Source organism: Triturus cristatus, chromosome 7, assembly GCF_964204655.1.
Source record: "Triturus cristatus chromosome 7, aTriCri1.1, whole genome shotgun sequence".
NCBI classification, from domain to species: Eukaryota; Metazoa; Chordata; class Amphibia; order Caudata; family Salamandridae; genus Triturus; species Triturus cristatus.
In genome coordinates, this window is record NC_140590.1 from 105,931,783 (window position 1) to 105,947,457 (window position 15,675).

At 50.8% G+C, this 15,675-nt stretch overlaps 1 pseudogene; it reads right to left on the reverse strand.

The window, feature by feature from the left end:
• Positions 1-9,517: 9,517 nt before the first annotated feature.
• LOC146808942 (5S ribosomal RNA) lies at positions 9,518-9,633 on the reverse strand (annotated as a pseudogene).
• Between the last annotated feature and the right edge of the window lie 6,042 nt (positions 9,634-15,675).

Genomic DNA, 15,675 nt, shown 5'->3' on the forward strand with positions numbered 1-15,675 from the left:
GTTTTATATAAATGAATAAATAAAGTACGACTGAAACTTGGCAATATGGATAGAAGATCCATCGAGAAACAGCCACCCCTGCATTTTAATAGCAGCAACCCCCATATGCCTGTGCTCCCGTCCAGCTAGTTAAGCAAGAGTTCTACACGGTCTATCTCCGAACCCGAGTGCCACGGCCCTGAGACAGAACTCTCGCTCCACCTCCACTCGAATGTCTGGAACGGCCTTGTGCACCACATATCAAGACGAGATCAATTACTGTAAAATGGAAAGTATATTCTGATGTATCAGGATGGACTGCTCTCCATACATCAACCAGATTATCCAACTCAGTGGTCGAAGTGGGGGGGGGGGGGGGTGTGGAAAGTAGGGGAACTGTGGGCGGAGAATCAGAGGGCGGAAATAACCCAAGGATTGGGGCAGTGGGCGGAGTCAGAGGTGTGGCCAGAAGGAGCAAAACATACCAATTTTTACTATTTGTTTTGCATTTCACTGACCAGTTACAGCTCATTACGTTACTTAATTCAAATTGACATTAAAATACATTCACAAATTGGGATACGTATCCAATAACAGAATGTCCCAAATACGCTTCTCAAAGTGCTTTCGCAAGCCATTTGTCTCTCAGCCGTGCAGTTTCTGTCATCAGCGCTTTTGCTCCAAAAAGCAGTTCAAACATGAATGGCAAAATATCCTATTTTGCAAATGTTTTCCACATAATTATGGCTCTGCCATATTTGCTACATAATACATCATCTGCTGCATTATCTGAAGCATTTAACTAATAAATTGTTTGTATCTCAAAAGGATCAAAAGTTACTAAAAATGTGACTTGTGTTGCTGCGAAGTGAATGGCCCTTTGCAAAGGTTGAGTGGTTACATTTATCACTGCTACATTTGTATGTTGAACTGGTACTAGCGAGTCAAAATATTTGCAGAGACTGTTAGTATGTGTAAAAATTTCAAAATAATAAAGTATCAAGAAATATACCGCATTACGCTGCAGCCTTTTTCTTGCTGCATAATTCAGTTAACACTGCAGCATAATTTTGTCCTCCATTGCTGCATAATTCCAGTGACTTCAAAGCAGGCAGCACATGTTAAAAGTGCTTGTGCATGAAGCAAAGAGACTGATAACTTTGTGAACTTATTTTGGTGTGCGTGCAAATCCTGCATTGCCGAGCCCTGATGAGTTGCAGCTAATACTGCTGAAACAAGGCCAATGGAGGTACCAATGGGTGAGGCGGACCGGCATCAATGGTCCTGGGACCTCAGGCACAGAGTCACTGTCGCTCTAGGGTGTGCTTCTTCGTATGCCTGCCGACAAGACTGGAGGTGAACTTTAGTATGGATTGCCTTGAATATTAACCCACACTTGCCACCCCTAGGGTCCACCTGCTGATGCTAAGACACCAGGGCTTTTAAGGTCTAGCTGGGCCTTAAAAGGTTTACCATGGGAATGTGCTCTCTCAGGAGAGTGGTCTGTTGGACTGGTCATAAAGGCTGAAGCTGGTTCCCCAGTTCCAAATTCCGCATCTCTGGCCAAAGAAGTGCCACATCCTTCTCCCCCGCTGGACACCATACTGCCCCACTTAGAGATAATCGCACTGCCTTTTAACTACTACCAAATTGTGCCCCTCTATAAACACCTAGATGAGATTCAATTCAAAATATACATTTGACAAGAGTAATACACTGGCTGAAAAGAGTAACAACATTCTGGAAAAAGCAAACACTCATAGGGAACACAACTTAACACTTTTACACTCATTATTCAGAAATCAAGGAGCGTTTTTGCCTGAAAAGTTAAGCACATGACTAAAGGGCTTGGAAGGGACCCGTTTCAATGCCCATTGCTTATATCCTTACAAAACATAGGCAGTATAGTTTAAAAAGACCACATCCGTGGACACAGAGCTGCGGTACACATTTTATGAACTAAAATAGGGAAAACAACTGATAAGGATCACATTAAACATTTTCCAATCCACTCATCAAGCAGGTATTGCAGCACCTCCATGAATGGCGCACTTCCCCACTTGGGGAAAAATGCTGTTTAAAGAAAGATGAGAAAGGAAAAGTAGCGATTCATTGGCAAACGCTGTAATGTGTTTGGGGGTGAATAAAATCAATCAGGCCAATTTGTGACCACTCTCTCTCGCTTTATTTAGTTATGTATTTATTGTTCAAATGTTAAACCTTTTTTTCTCTCCTCCGAGGCTGCATAGAAAAATGTCAGAAAAAGACATTTGCAGGAAAAGTGGATCCATTTCGCAGGGGAACGAATGAAGGAAAGCAGAGGAAAGAAAAGTCACGGTTTTCAACAAGTGACCTGGAGCACGAGAAAAAGGTAGAGAATAAGAGAAAGAGAGGGGGGCGGCTGCTAGCGGTGGAGCAGGAGAAGTGGACACTGTCCTTGACCTCTCTGGGCAAGAAGGAAACGACAGCCCTTTTCATTCTGTGCCCGCCCTTAAACAGCCACGAACGGCCGGGCTATTTCAGCCATCCTGGGACGCATATCTAAAATAATAAAGTAGGTGAACGGACTGTATTAAATGAAAGAAGTAGGGGCACGCCGTGCCCTGCCGATCCCGCCCAAGAACTAGACTGCTGAGCAAAAGTGGGTGGGGAGCACCAATGATTTGTCAATTCCGAGGAGAGGTTAAAGTCACCCCCGCAACAGGTAAGCCAATCATGGTACTTTTTTTTTTTTAACGGAGTTTTATATAGCGCAAACTTGACCCGAATCGGGTATCAGAGTGCTTTACATAGCACCAGTTGTGTTACATGAGGACACATTCATTTTTGTTAGGCACGGGGAGATTAAGTGTTTTTCCCAGAATCACAGGATGTTTAGCGTCATTGCTGAGACTCGAACATGGTTCCCCAGATTCGGGGTCAACCGCCCCAGAGTTAGGCCAACTCCTCTCCCCCTACTTGGAGCTTAACTGCGTAATCTCGGCAAAGAGCCCATGCTTATCAATGCTTTTTCCATAGACGCTAACCGATAACATACGATTCCCATGCAGTATGCCGGCAATGACACCTAGCCTGCCGGCCAAATCAAGGATGCCTTTCATAAGGGAGAAGTTAACTGACTTCTGGAGCATGGTGACCACCCACCTAGGGTAGGTGGAGTAGGGTGACAATTTTATGTCGATCTGGGTATGCCCACTCCATGCCAGGAAATTAAGCATTGGGGGAAAAAAGGAACAGAGGTCTGCGATGAGGTGACCAGACCATACCCCAAAAAGTAAATGTACTAAGTGAAGTATAAATCATGTAGTTATGAATGTGTGTCCAGCATGCATAAACAAATAATATACTTTACCAACAAAGAGAAACAACAAACAGTCCATAGCCCCCACCCCTGCCGACCCCATAAACCAATGCATAGCTATGAAACAGGAGAACAAAAAGACACCGATTTTAACACTGCTCTCACTTCAAGCACTGATGCCATATCATTTAATTGGAGCCACAGTGCGGTGCCAGCAGCTCACCGGGCGCCAGTGCCTCGTCTGCACCGACCCCAAGGGCCCTCTGTAACCTAAACCCACATCCAGTCACCAGCTGCTCACATCACCGGCCCTCCGTTCCGAGGACGCGCCTCTAGGAACACACTTCCAGGAACTGACGTCACAGGGACAAGCCCCTCCCGGAATAACAAAAACACTGCACTTTCCTCGGTGAGCCAGCCGCTTGTCCTAATTGTACGGGGTTATTTACATTCGAGAGGGCGGTGCGCGGGCTGCAGCCACCTGGAACCAGAGATCCTTAAATTCCAGCTACCTTATTGCGCCACAGGAATCGTGGCTCCGGGAAGCACCGTCCCCGACAGAGGTTCACACCATGGCCGCCCTTTCGCTGCAGTTTCTTCTGGGCTGGAGTCTGCCTGACTGAGCAGGGACAGATTTGAGCATGTTTTCCTGACAGCTCTTTAGCTCCAGGCTGCCCTTGTCTGAGCTCGAGGGTTTTCCAGACTGACGTTTTACTGTAGACTTACCTACCAGTGCTTTTGGCGTCGCCAGAGATCAGCTTTCCTTCACTTTCTACTCCATAACCTCTAGCGCCAGCAGGAGGCAACAGTCCCCCCCCCCCCCCCCCCCACAATAGCATGCATGTTCTTACGCATAAATAAAACACACCACCCAAATTTTTGTTTGAGTAAGAAACTGCTGCAGGTTTATTACATACACCGTTATGTAAATGATGGGTTATCTTACAGGCGATCCAAGGGCAGGCAACCAACTGGGCCGCCTGCCCGCCTGATGAGCCAAACAGCACTGGGGCGAACCCTGTCTGTGCTGCCCCTTTGGTGATCCTCTTCCCGGATCACGGTCCCTTATTACTCACGCCCCTTTCAGGGCGGAGCGTAGCAAGGCAAGCCCCTAGTTGTTCAGGCCCACAACCGCCCGAAGGACTAACGGGGCGCCGACACGGTTTTCCAGGAACCTCCCATGAGGCTCCTGGGCTCTGGCACCCCTATGGTGCCGCGCAGAGGTACCCTTCGGTACCCATTTGCTTCCAGATCGCCCTGTAACGCCGCCACAGCTCTGGAGGCAGCCACCGTCGCCGCCAGGGCCCCCTACCAAAATAGCTATAGTCTAGCCCGCTAGATCGTCTGTGTAGAGCCTCCTGCAAATCTAGATGGAAGGACATCCCTACTGGATATCGATGCCCCATCTATCTCCCAATAACCCTAGACGTTAGCCAGGGTCAGCTAGTGTTTGCTGAAACAAACGCCCTATGCCTGTGAAGTTGTGCCAAGCACTAAACACCTCACACCGCAAGTTCCACTGCGTCACCTGACTCAGCCCCGTCCAACACAGGGCAGGACAGTTTCAGGCACCCTGGCTCACGATGCCCACCTATTTGCTGATCACTCTGGATGCCGCCCTTCTGGCACCGTGTGTGGCTGGACACGTGTCTCCGATCTCTGGGACAGCACTCACTTGTTAGGGGACCGTTCCTACCGCAGTAGCCAACTAAGCTATTAGGGCGGGAAGGATTATACTTAACCTAGGCACCGTCCCTTTCTCGCTAAATCAATGCGCACATGGAGGTCCTTAACGGCTTATGAACATTGCGCACGGCTGCACCCCAGCGCAGCTCTGCATCCCCTATTCTTTAACCCCTTCGCCGCGGCAGGAATTCCGCTGCGGCGCTGGGGGGGGGTTTGGGGGCAGCGCGGTGGCGCTGTGCTCGTGACGGAACCACTCCGTCACGAGCAACGGTTGAGCTGTGCTCATGACGGAGTGGTTCCGTCACGTCTCCGCCCACTGCGCTAATCGCCCGCACAGGCGGGGAATTAACGCCGCGTGGGTGGAGCGGCCGCCAACGGCCGTAGCATGACGGAACCACTCCGTCATGAGCACAGCGCAACTGTGGCTCATGACGGAGTGGTTCCGTCATGAGCGGGGAAGGGGTTAAAGTAATTTCGACCGCTCGGTTCCCTCTGGGAAGTCCTCTAGGCATACCCGCTTAAAGAATCTGCTGCTTTGATACTGGGCGCACTGTCTGTAATCCAGTGCCTACCTACATGAGGTAGATGCCACCCACCGCCTAGGTCATGGGGATCTAAAGGAGCACACCATATCCCCCGGGGGTACCTCTAAGTGGGACTGGCTCCACCCGGCTTTGACGCCAGAGACACACCTCTTAAACCTCTTCACTTGTTATGCACTTTGCACCCTTCTTGTTGCAGCTTTGTGTATTAGTAAAGCGCGCATGCCCACGGGGCACGATGACGCTGCTAGCCAGTGTATGTACCCACTCGCTGATACTTATCTATCCTAACTGGCCTTGCTTGGATTGAAGAGATGTTGGATGCTACCCAAGAACTGAAGACTTACTGCTCCGACCCAGTTTGCCCCAGAAATAGGGGACAACCCCAGTGGTGACCATGCCTTTCATGGTACAACTTCCCCAGCGCTTGACTATCAATGTGTTAGGGACCCTATTCCCAAAAGATGCCCCTTCTATTGTCTGGCACTAGCCCGCAGAAGGATAACCCGGGGGGTGGGGGGGCAGGCAAGTATGTGGAACCAGGGGGGAAAGTTGTGTGCAAATGCCTGCCCTTTCCTGAATTTAAGGACGCCAAAAGGTCGAAAATACCCTGTCACCATTTGGCACTAACGCAGTGTTTAAACTTTTCCACGCCACCGCACACTTGTTAGCTGACAACTACCACCACCCGCCTGCTTCCCTGGTTAAAGCGCGGGTGAAATGTCAACTGAAGCTACCTGATACCAGCCCTTGGCTGCAGGGGAATGCCCACCCAGTGTACATGATACCTGCTTCTATATGGTCCCGCAGGTGTTCCCCATGAAGGCCCTCGTAGCCAATTGCGCAATGCAGTCTCAGTATTTCGCAGCGCCTCTCTTTGCGTTGAGATTTCTTGAGTAAGTGTAAAATTATACTTTCCCACCATAGGGCTGGTAACCGGTGGCAAAGGCAGACTGGTATTTTGCGGCTTCTGACATTGCCTCCGGATATATCTTACAAAACCACAGTACACAGTACTACACGCCACTACCCTTAGCTTTAACAATGCTTGTTAGTTGTAAGGTAACTGACGCTACCATTCTGGCTTCCCTGCGTGGTATATTGAAAATGCATCCATTCTGAACTGGTGGGACTGTCCCCCTAACGTGTTGAAAATTCATTAAACGTCTCCCTTCGATGAATAGCAAGCTCAACCGCAAATGGGACCAATACACTAATCAACTTCCGCAACCGCCAGACAGGTCACCTGCACGTAATCCATGTGCCGAAAGCGGAAAGCAGGAGCCCTTTGGAAACGGAATAGTGGCGCACAATCCCCGCGTTGAGGCCAAAATAGACCTCGTTGTACTGTGAAAGAGGCACGTGCGGAGACAAAATAACCATTCTTTGCAAAACAGGGCCTGTCCGTATCTTTTTCTATATTGGGACAAAGGATGAACCATGATCATGTCACAGATCTAGTCTGTGATGCCATATACGCGGGCACTGGCATATTTCTCAAAATTGGCCATATATGACTGGCACCGCACTCTCATCCTGGGCTTTGTGTGATCTTGGCCCCCTTTGGTGTGAGCAGTGCCCCGTGAAGTTTACTTGGCTTCTAGGCCGATAATGCACAAGTGTTAGGTGAGAAGTATGGAACCAAACTTGCCGAGCCCCGGCCAAAACCGACAACCATTTTACCATTTGTCATCAATAGCACATACATCTTTAAGGCATTGATAAGGGCCACATTCATAACTCCTGGTGGCCAAAGGACCTTGTTGGCCAAGCGGCGAAATCTTCGCTCAATGCAATAATACGAAACAGACTTCTCACGGCGCACGCCACCCCGGCGCCGACAGGACACCGAGGTTTGCACTGAACATCCCAACTCCAAAGGAAAGGCACCACAAACCCAACCCCCAGCGCAAGTCACTCCCCAAGGCACCGCTGAAGGATCCACCCCAGAACAACTCCTTCCATGAATAGCAAGCTCACCCGCAATGGGACCATTAAACTAAGCAACACCAATCACCGGCAATCAACCATACCCCCCTGTAGGACAAGTAAAGTGTGTGTGAAACCCAAGCCATAGCCAGACGAAACCATAGAAGCAGTTATCTGGGGCATTGTAGAGACGTAACCGATACTAGACAACCTGTCCCTTCCATCTGAAACTCAATAATCATTACCAGAATGCCACGTGACTTAAAAGGAGGCATATCACCCTTAACAGCTCCCTGCGGTGCAAGGCTCTTGCTATAAGAGGGAACCTCACAGAAGGTGCTTTTTTACCTGCCTTCGCATAATCTGTGGTCATGTGACCTTGGCTGGTGGCGTGCTATACCTGAACCTAACGGAAAATGAAAACTCTGGGACTGCAGCCATGGAAGCTAATTAAATGAAGACCAGAGAACCGAGGCAACTCCACAGGAGTTTATGCTCGTAAAGCTGAAGTCATGAGACAATCGACACCTTTAGGGGTACCAGAGCATGTTGAAAATGATCCCTTAATGGCCTTCTTGAATGCTTTAACCTATGCTGCATAAGGGTGCTTCAACCACCTTTGGAATTGCCTACGTTTATGAATGGTCCATAGACTATCTGTTAGCCACCCATTTGTCAGCCACTCCGTGAGCTTGCAAAGAACACAGTCCCTTAACCAATTGGCGCCAACCAAGAACTAGCTTCTTTTATTCTTCTCGACCTGTGGGAGCAAAACTAACATCAATGGTCGCACTACCGACCAACAGCGCTTCAATTACCTACCCCGGTATGCCTACCTGCAAAGCTTCACCATGCGCTGCTTGGGCCATGTGTTCCACACTTACATCACTAAAGGAGGTTTCTTTTTGATCAAAGCAGAAACCTCCTATATGCGAAGAGGTAGAGAGACCTTTTCGTTTCAGTAATTATAGTGCTGCTGCTGTGTTACCGTGTTGAAAACGCGTCACCATCCCTGAATATTGAATGAAACTCATTTTGAAATTTGGCAGAGTGTGTCCGTGCACTGTCAGTAGCTTACCCAAAGTGGCATAAAAAAGCTGGACTGTATCAAATACAACGCTGTTCCAAACAGGGGCCCCCATATACATTTCTACCAAGGGCAGCTGCTACTACTACCGCATGTGCTGTTGTGCACAAGTAGGTGCTCCTGACCTTAAACCTACATAATGCCGTCTTAACGCGCCAGAGCCCCCCACATCCTGAAGAAGGCTGTGCATTGCCCACAGAGAGAAAGTGTTAATCAATCAATGTGGCCCCCGGCAACCTCAGGCACGTCTGTGTTTCCCCAGCCGCCCATCACATTTGCTGTGATACAGTAACTAAAACATCAAAAGCCCCTTGGAGGCAGTAACCGCAAAAACTTTCTCTCCTCCGTACGAGGTTAAAGGGTATGGCTAACCCATGCAAGCAACATTTCTTTGCATAGCAGTTGTGTCGCCCGACGAGTATGTTGCTGTTTCTGCCCTTGCATTCCAGGTATATTGGTAAAGCAAGAATAGCAACCTGCAACGTGTCAGGGTTCTTGGCTTTGTCCCAGGTAGTTTGTTGCCTAAGGTTAATACGCAGCACTGGGGCTTGCATATGATATTGAAAAGCTTTCCCTTAACGCCGCCGATACCATGACAATGTTGCTGCACTGCCCTAAACATCATTCTCGACAGATAATGCAGCGAAGGACTCGAAGTGCCTCCCTTGAATGTGCGCATTTCCAATTTTCAAAGTACAAAGCTCTGTATTTACCGTTTTCATAACCACCACAATGGCGCAAAGCAGCGGGGAGATAGCAGCCACCAGGGACCCGCAGCCCCTCCCGTTCTCACATTGAAGAGCACACGCGCCAGGGAAGCACGTTTAATCCATTATAAATTTCACGGCAGCTCCTGTGCCCCGCAGCCGTAAGGGGGGGTAACACATATCTGAGGCAGGCGCGCGGGTGAACCGTGCAGCTAGCCAGTTGTAATTCCTAAACATATGTGGAAACAAATTACCTCCTCGATAAACCTGTTTCGTAAATACCAAAATGCTGCACCTGGTGTTCCCAGTCGGTCTCCCATCCAAGTACTAACCAGGCCTACCCCTGCTTAGCTTCCGAGATCGGACGAGATAGGGTGCATGCAGGGTGGTATGGCTTAAATATCCTAGTTAACTGGTAGCAGGTTAACCCGGACTGTGTATATAACAAGCACCAGCAGCGATTGCACCAAGGGCTGGCCGCAAACAAAAAGTGCTTGCGATCATCGATGCATCGGCCATTCACACTCAACGCTGCCAACAAACACCCGCAGTTCACCTCCGGCGAGCGGCGGACGCCAGTGAAGGATCAAGCAGACCAGACGCTGCGGACAACCCCGGGCAACGGCCCCAACGCTGACTGTACCACAACAAGAACCGTCATACTTCTATATAAATTGGCAAACATTTAAAACGTGCGCAGGGACACCGCAGCAAGCCTCCACACTTTGCAACCGCGTGAAGCTGCGACCCTTGCATCTGCAGAGTGCAGCATGCACAGTGGTACCTATACCCAGGTGCTCCTGCTAGCGACCATAGCATGTGCCGACCGCAGCATGGTCGGTTGTACCTTAAACCTGACACTCCGGCAAAAATCAGTTGACACAAATCCTTCTGACCAATCACCATCAGACAGCATTTTATACAGGGATGCTGTCCTCTGGGAGCTGTTAGCGGGAGAAAAACGTTTCAGTATCGTAGAAAGGAACCTTACGTCACCTCCGGCCACTGCAAACCGTTATTTCCTGCCAGTCAGTGTGACTTGACACCAGTGCACCGTGCCCAGCCTCCATGCTTATTTGGCTTTTTGTGTTTGTTCTCAGTTCCCCTTAACACACTTGGACAGGCAGCTGTGAAAGGCCGCGCGGTATGAGGGTGACTGCGGCATGAGTGTGACTGGCCTGAGGGTCCCCACCCCTCGACCTTCCCCAGAAGGATCTCAATGGCTCCCCAGACGACCCACAAGCCCTCGGTGGACCACTCTCCTTTCCCACACCAGAGGGACAGGCCACCCACGACCCCCCAGGCCTGGCACAACAAACCGGAGGTCGGAGCTGCAAATTCACAAGTGAAACGTGTGCGTTCACGTGCACGCGCATATGTGCCTATGTGCGGACCTTAAAGTCTTGATAGACCGGGTCCCCTACCACAACGTCATATTAGTAATAACAAGCCCGGACCCAGAGCAGGCGCGCATTAAAATTGTCCAGAAATGAGCAACTCTCACAAAACAATGGACTCTCTCTCAGCCCCCTCCTCGGTGCGCTCTGCCGAGGATGAACGTAAAATGCGGATCATCATGGAGATGCAGGCCATACCCCGCCACCTCATGAGTGGCCGGGCACAGTGAGACTGCCCCAGGCCCCCGCGAAACCACTTAGAGCAACTGGCCCCACCGTGCCCTGCTTTTCCAAAACAGATGGCCGCACCGATGGTGGGGCCACTGCCCTCACCGCTCTGATCAGTCCTTCGAACGGCCGTACTGGAGGCCGTAATAGCAAGCCCCCAAGGGAAGGGGTTATCGGCTGACAATAAATTACCACACGGCTGGACATTGTGTGCTGCCTCTCCTGCCGTGGCAGAGAAGGATGCCCCAGCCCACAACCCTTCGCACAGCCACCCGAGCTGCAAAAGGCTCGCTGCTTCAAGTCTGAACAAAGGTCGGAGTGGCAGAACCATCACCTACCTGGACACCCCTGTCCAACCACGGAAGGAGTCCGTCCTCCCTCTGTGGCACTTTACAAACAGGCCACAGACCCTGCAACGCTGCAGCTGCCGTGCATCAATGGCATTGTACCCAGAATCACCCGCAGCCGCACCTAAAACCGTATTGTGGCCAGGCCCGTTTCCTTCCTTGCACGGGCCCTACTTCCGAGGAATATATAAATGTAAATTGTAATGCTCGAGGCCCCTTCTGCTGGCCATTTAAATACACCGGCCATATTTAGCCTGGTCCAAATTTAAGTAGGTGGGCGCCCAATCACCCAAACCGTGCACCTCCAGCAGGTCTGCATACTCGCTCTGACCTGATCTCTGGAGCACTATCACGCAGCCCAAGACCACCCCCTCCCAGAGCAATGCTAGAATGCCGAGCCCGGCCATGCCACGGGCTAAACTATATCCCGGGAGAATGAGCGGATTTGCAAGAATGGTCGGCTGGTGAGGCCACTGCTCGCATTCCGGTGAAGCCTGCGCAGACTTAGACGGAAGTGATTCCCCCCGCACAGCGCCACCTCCTCCCACGGACACTATGCATCCACTCCACATGGGAAACATTAAACAACTCCCACACCGGTCAATGCCCACTTGCCAAAACCAACGCAATCACTCGACCGCAGAGAAATCCAGGCGTCAACAATGCCCGCAACAGAACCAATGCCAATTAAGTGATATTCCCAGAATCACAAGATGTGGACGCGACCCCGAGGCTCGAACCCTGGGTTCCAGCACCAGAGTCGGCAGCGCAGCCGACGGACCACATCCTCTCCGATCAGGGGCCTCGCAGCATGCCCCGAGTGAAACAAACGGGTGGCATTCGAATTAGAGACCAATCATGCATATTGGCACCCTATAGCGGGGGACTCACCGCCAAATGCCCTGCAGGCACCCACGAACGCGACGATGCGTGGCTCACGACGATAGGTCACGATGCGAGACAACCAGTCGAGACGGCATGTCCAGGGCGCGAAGAGGAAGGTAAGAGGGTGGGGGAGGCCTATATACCCCCCCATTCCTCGCGCCCCGGAAGTGACGCGTCCTGCGTGCCACAGCCACTGGCTGCAGAGAGGAGGGGGACTCCTCCCCGAAGCGTCCCCTAGTAGAAGGGGGGTGGGCTGGTGCCTAACTGGCACTAGAGGCCTACCCTTCTAGGGCACCCTGCGGGCGCCAGAGCAGCCGCAGTTACAAGAGCACCTCTCCAACAGCACGAACCTGGCCACTTACTGACCACAGAAACATGACATTTATAGAAAGAGGAACCTCTCACCGACCATAAAAACAATCCACTGACAGGAAGAGCAGGCCCTCTCACTGACCATTGAAGCACATACACTGACAGCAGGAGAAGTGCCTGTCGGTGACTATAGAAACATGCTGACAGCGGGAGCGGTGCCTCTCAATGATCATAGAAACATGCTGACAGCGGGAGCGGTGCCTGTCAGTGATCATAGAAACATGCTGACAGCGGAAGCGGTGCCTCTCAATGACCATAGAAACATGCTGACAGCAGGAGCTGTGCCTCTCCGTGATCATAGAAACAAGCTGACAGCGGGAGCGGTGCCTGTCAATGACCATAGAAATGTGCTGACAGCGGAAGTGGTGCCTCTCAATGACCATAGAAACATGCTGACAGCAGGAGCTGTGTCTCTCATTGATCATAGAAACATGCTGATAGCTGGAGCGGTGCCTGTCAATGAACATGGAAACATGCTGACAGCAGGAGCGGTGCCTCTCAATGACCATAGAAACATGCTGACAGCGGGAGCGGTGCCTCTCAGTTACCATAGAAACATGCTGATAGCGTGAGCGGTGTCTATCAATGACCATAGAAACATGCTGACAGCGGGAGCGGTGCCTCTCAATGACCGTGGAAACATGCTGACAGCGGGAGCGGGGCCGCTCAATGACCATAGAAACATGCTGACAGCAGGAGCGGTGCCTCTCAATGACCATAGAAACATGCTGACAGCAGGAGTGGTGCCTCATGCTGACAATAGAAGCATGCTGACAGCGGGAGCGGTGCCTCTCAGTTACCATAGAAACATGCTGATAGCGTGAGCGGTGTCTATCAATGACCATAGAAACATGCTGACAGTGGGAGCGGTGCCTCTCAATGACCGTGGAAACATGCTGACAGCGGGAGCGGGGCCGCTCAATGACCATAGAAACATGCTGACAGCAGGAGCGGCGCCTCTCAATGACCATAGAAACATGCTGACAGCAGGAGTGGTGCCTCATGCTGACAATAGAAGCATGCTGACAGCAGGAGCAGTGTCTGTCAGTGACTATAGAAACATGTTGACAGCGGGAGTGGTTCCTCTCAATGACCATATAAACATGCTGACAGCGGGAGCGGTGCCTCTCAATGACCATAGAAACATTCTGACAGCAGGAGCGGTGCCTCTCAATTACCACAGAAACATGCTGACAGTGGGAGCGATGCCTCTCAAGGACCATAGAAACATGCTGACAGCAGGGATGGTGCCTCTCAATGACTACAGAAACATGCTGACAGCGGGAGCAGTGCCTCTCAATGACCATAGAAACATGCTGACAGCAGGGATGGTGCCTCTCGAAGACCATAGAAACATGCTGACAGCGGGAGCGGTGCCTCTCAATGACCATAGAAACATGCTGACCGTAGGGATGGTGCCTCTCAATGACCATAGAAACATGCTGACAGCGGGAGCGGTGCCTAACACTGACAATAGAAACATGCTGACAGCAAGAGCGGTGCCTCTCTATGACTACAGAAACATGCTGACAGCGGGAGCCAGGCACGCAACGCCCATTGGGCTGAAAGGGATTCAGCCCCCCTGTCGTGTGGGTCACCCCGGGCTGAGACAGCTTCCCAGGCACACACACAGCCACAGTACTTCACAGGTCTTTAAAAGACCATTTACTTGCTAACAAGGCTTTGTTATTTTGTCGCCCCTGCAGCTCCACTCTGACTATCGCTGGAAGAATTAGCACCCCCCTGGAATTTTTAGTAGCCCCCCCTGAAATGGGGCTCTAGTTGCACCTTTGGCGGGAGCGGTGCCACTCGATGACCATAGAAACATGCTGACAGCAGGAGCGGTGCCTAACACTGACAATAGAAACATGCTGACAGCAGGAGTGGTGCCTCTCAATGACCATAGAAACATGCTGACAGCAAGAGCGGTGCCTCAATGGCCATAGAAACATGCTGACAGCAGGAGCGGTACCTCATGCTGGCAATTGAAACATGCTGACAGTGGGAGCGGTGCCTGGCAATGATCATAGAAACATGCTGACAACAAAAGTGGTGCCTCATGCTGACAAGAGAAACATGCTGACAGCAGGAGTGGTGCCTCTCAATGACCATTGCAACATGCTGACAGCAGGAGGGGTGCCTCACGCTGACAATAGAGGCATGCTGACTAGTGGTGCCTCTCAATGACTATATAAAAATGCTGACTGCAGGAGCGGTGCCTCTCTATGACTAAAAAAACATGCTGGCAGCAGGAGAAGTGCCTCACGCTGACAATAGAATTATACTGACAGCAGGAGTGGTGCCTCACACTGACAATCTAAACATGCTGACAGCAGGAGTGGTGCCTCTCAATGACCATAGAAACATGCTGGCAGCAGGAGTAGTACCTCACGTTGACAATAGAAATATACTGACAGCAGGAGTGGTGCCTCATGATGAAAATAGATACATGCTGACAGCAGGAGCGGTGCCTCTCAGTGTCCATAGAAATAAGCTGACAGTGGGAGCGGTGCCTAAGGCTGATAATAGAAACATGCTGACAGCAAGAGCGGTACCTCACTCTGACAATAAAAATATACTGACAGCAGGATTGGTGCCTTATGCTGACCAGAGAAACATGCTGACAGCAGGAGTGGTACCTCTCAATGACCATTGCAACATGCTGACAGCAGGAGTGGGGCCTCATGCTGACAATAGAAGCATGCTGACTAGTGGTGCCTCTCAATGGCTATATAAACATGCTGACAGCAGGAGCGGTGCCTCTCTATGACTAAAGAAACATGCTGACAGCAGGAGTGGTGCCTCACGCTCCCAATAGACAAATGCTGACAGCAGGAGCGGTGCCTCTCAATGACTATAGAAACATGCTGACAGCAGGAGTTGTGCTTCATGGGCCATAGAAACATGCTGACAGCGCGAGCAGTGCCTCATGCTGACAATAGAAACATGCTGACAGCAGGAGTGGTTCCTTTCAATGACTATAGAAAGATGCTGAGAACTGGAGCAGTTACTCTCAATCACCATAAAACATGCTGACAGCGGGCGCAGTGCCTAACACTGACAATAGAAACATGCTGACAGCGGGAGTTGTGCCTCAATGGCCATAGGAAAATGATGACAGCAGGAGTGGTGCCTCACAATGACAATAGAAACATGCTGAAAGCAGGAGCGGTTCCTTTCAATAACTATAGAAACATGCTGGCAGCTGGAGTGGT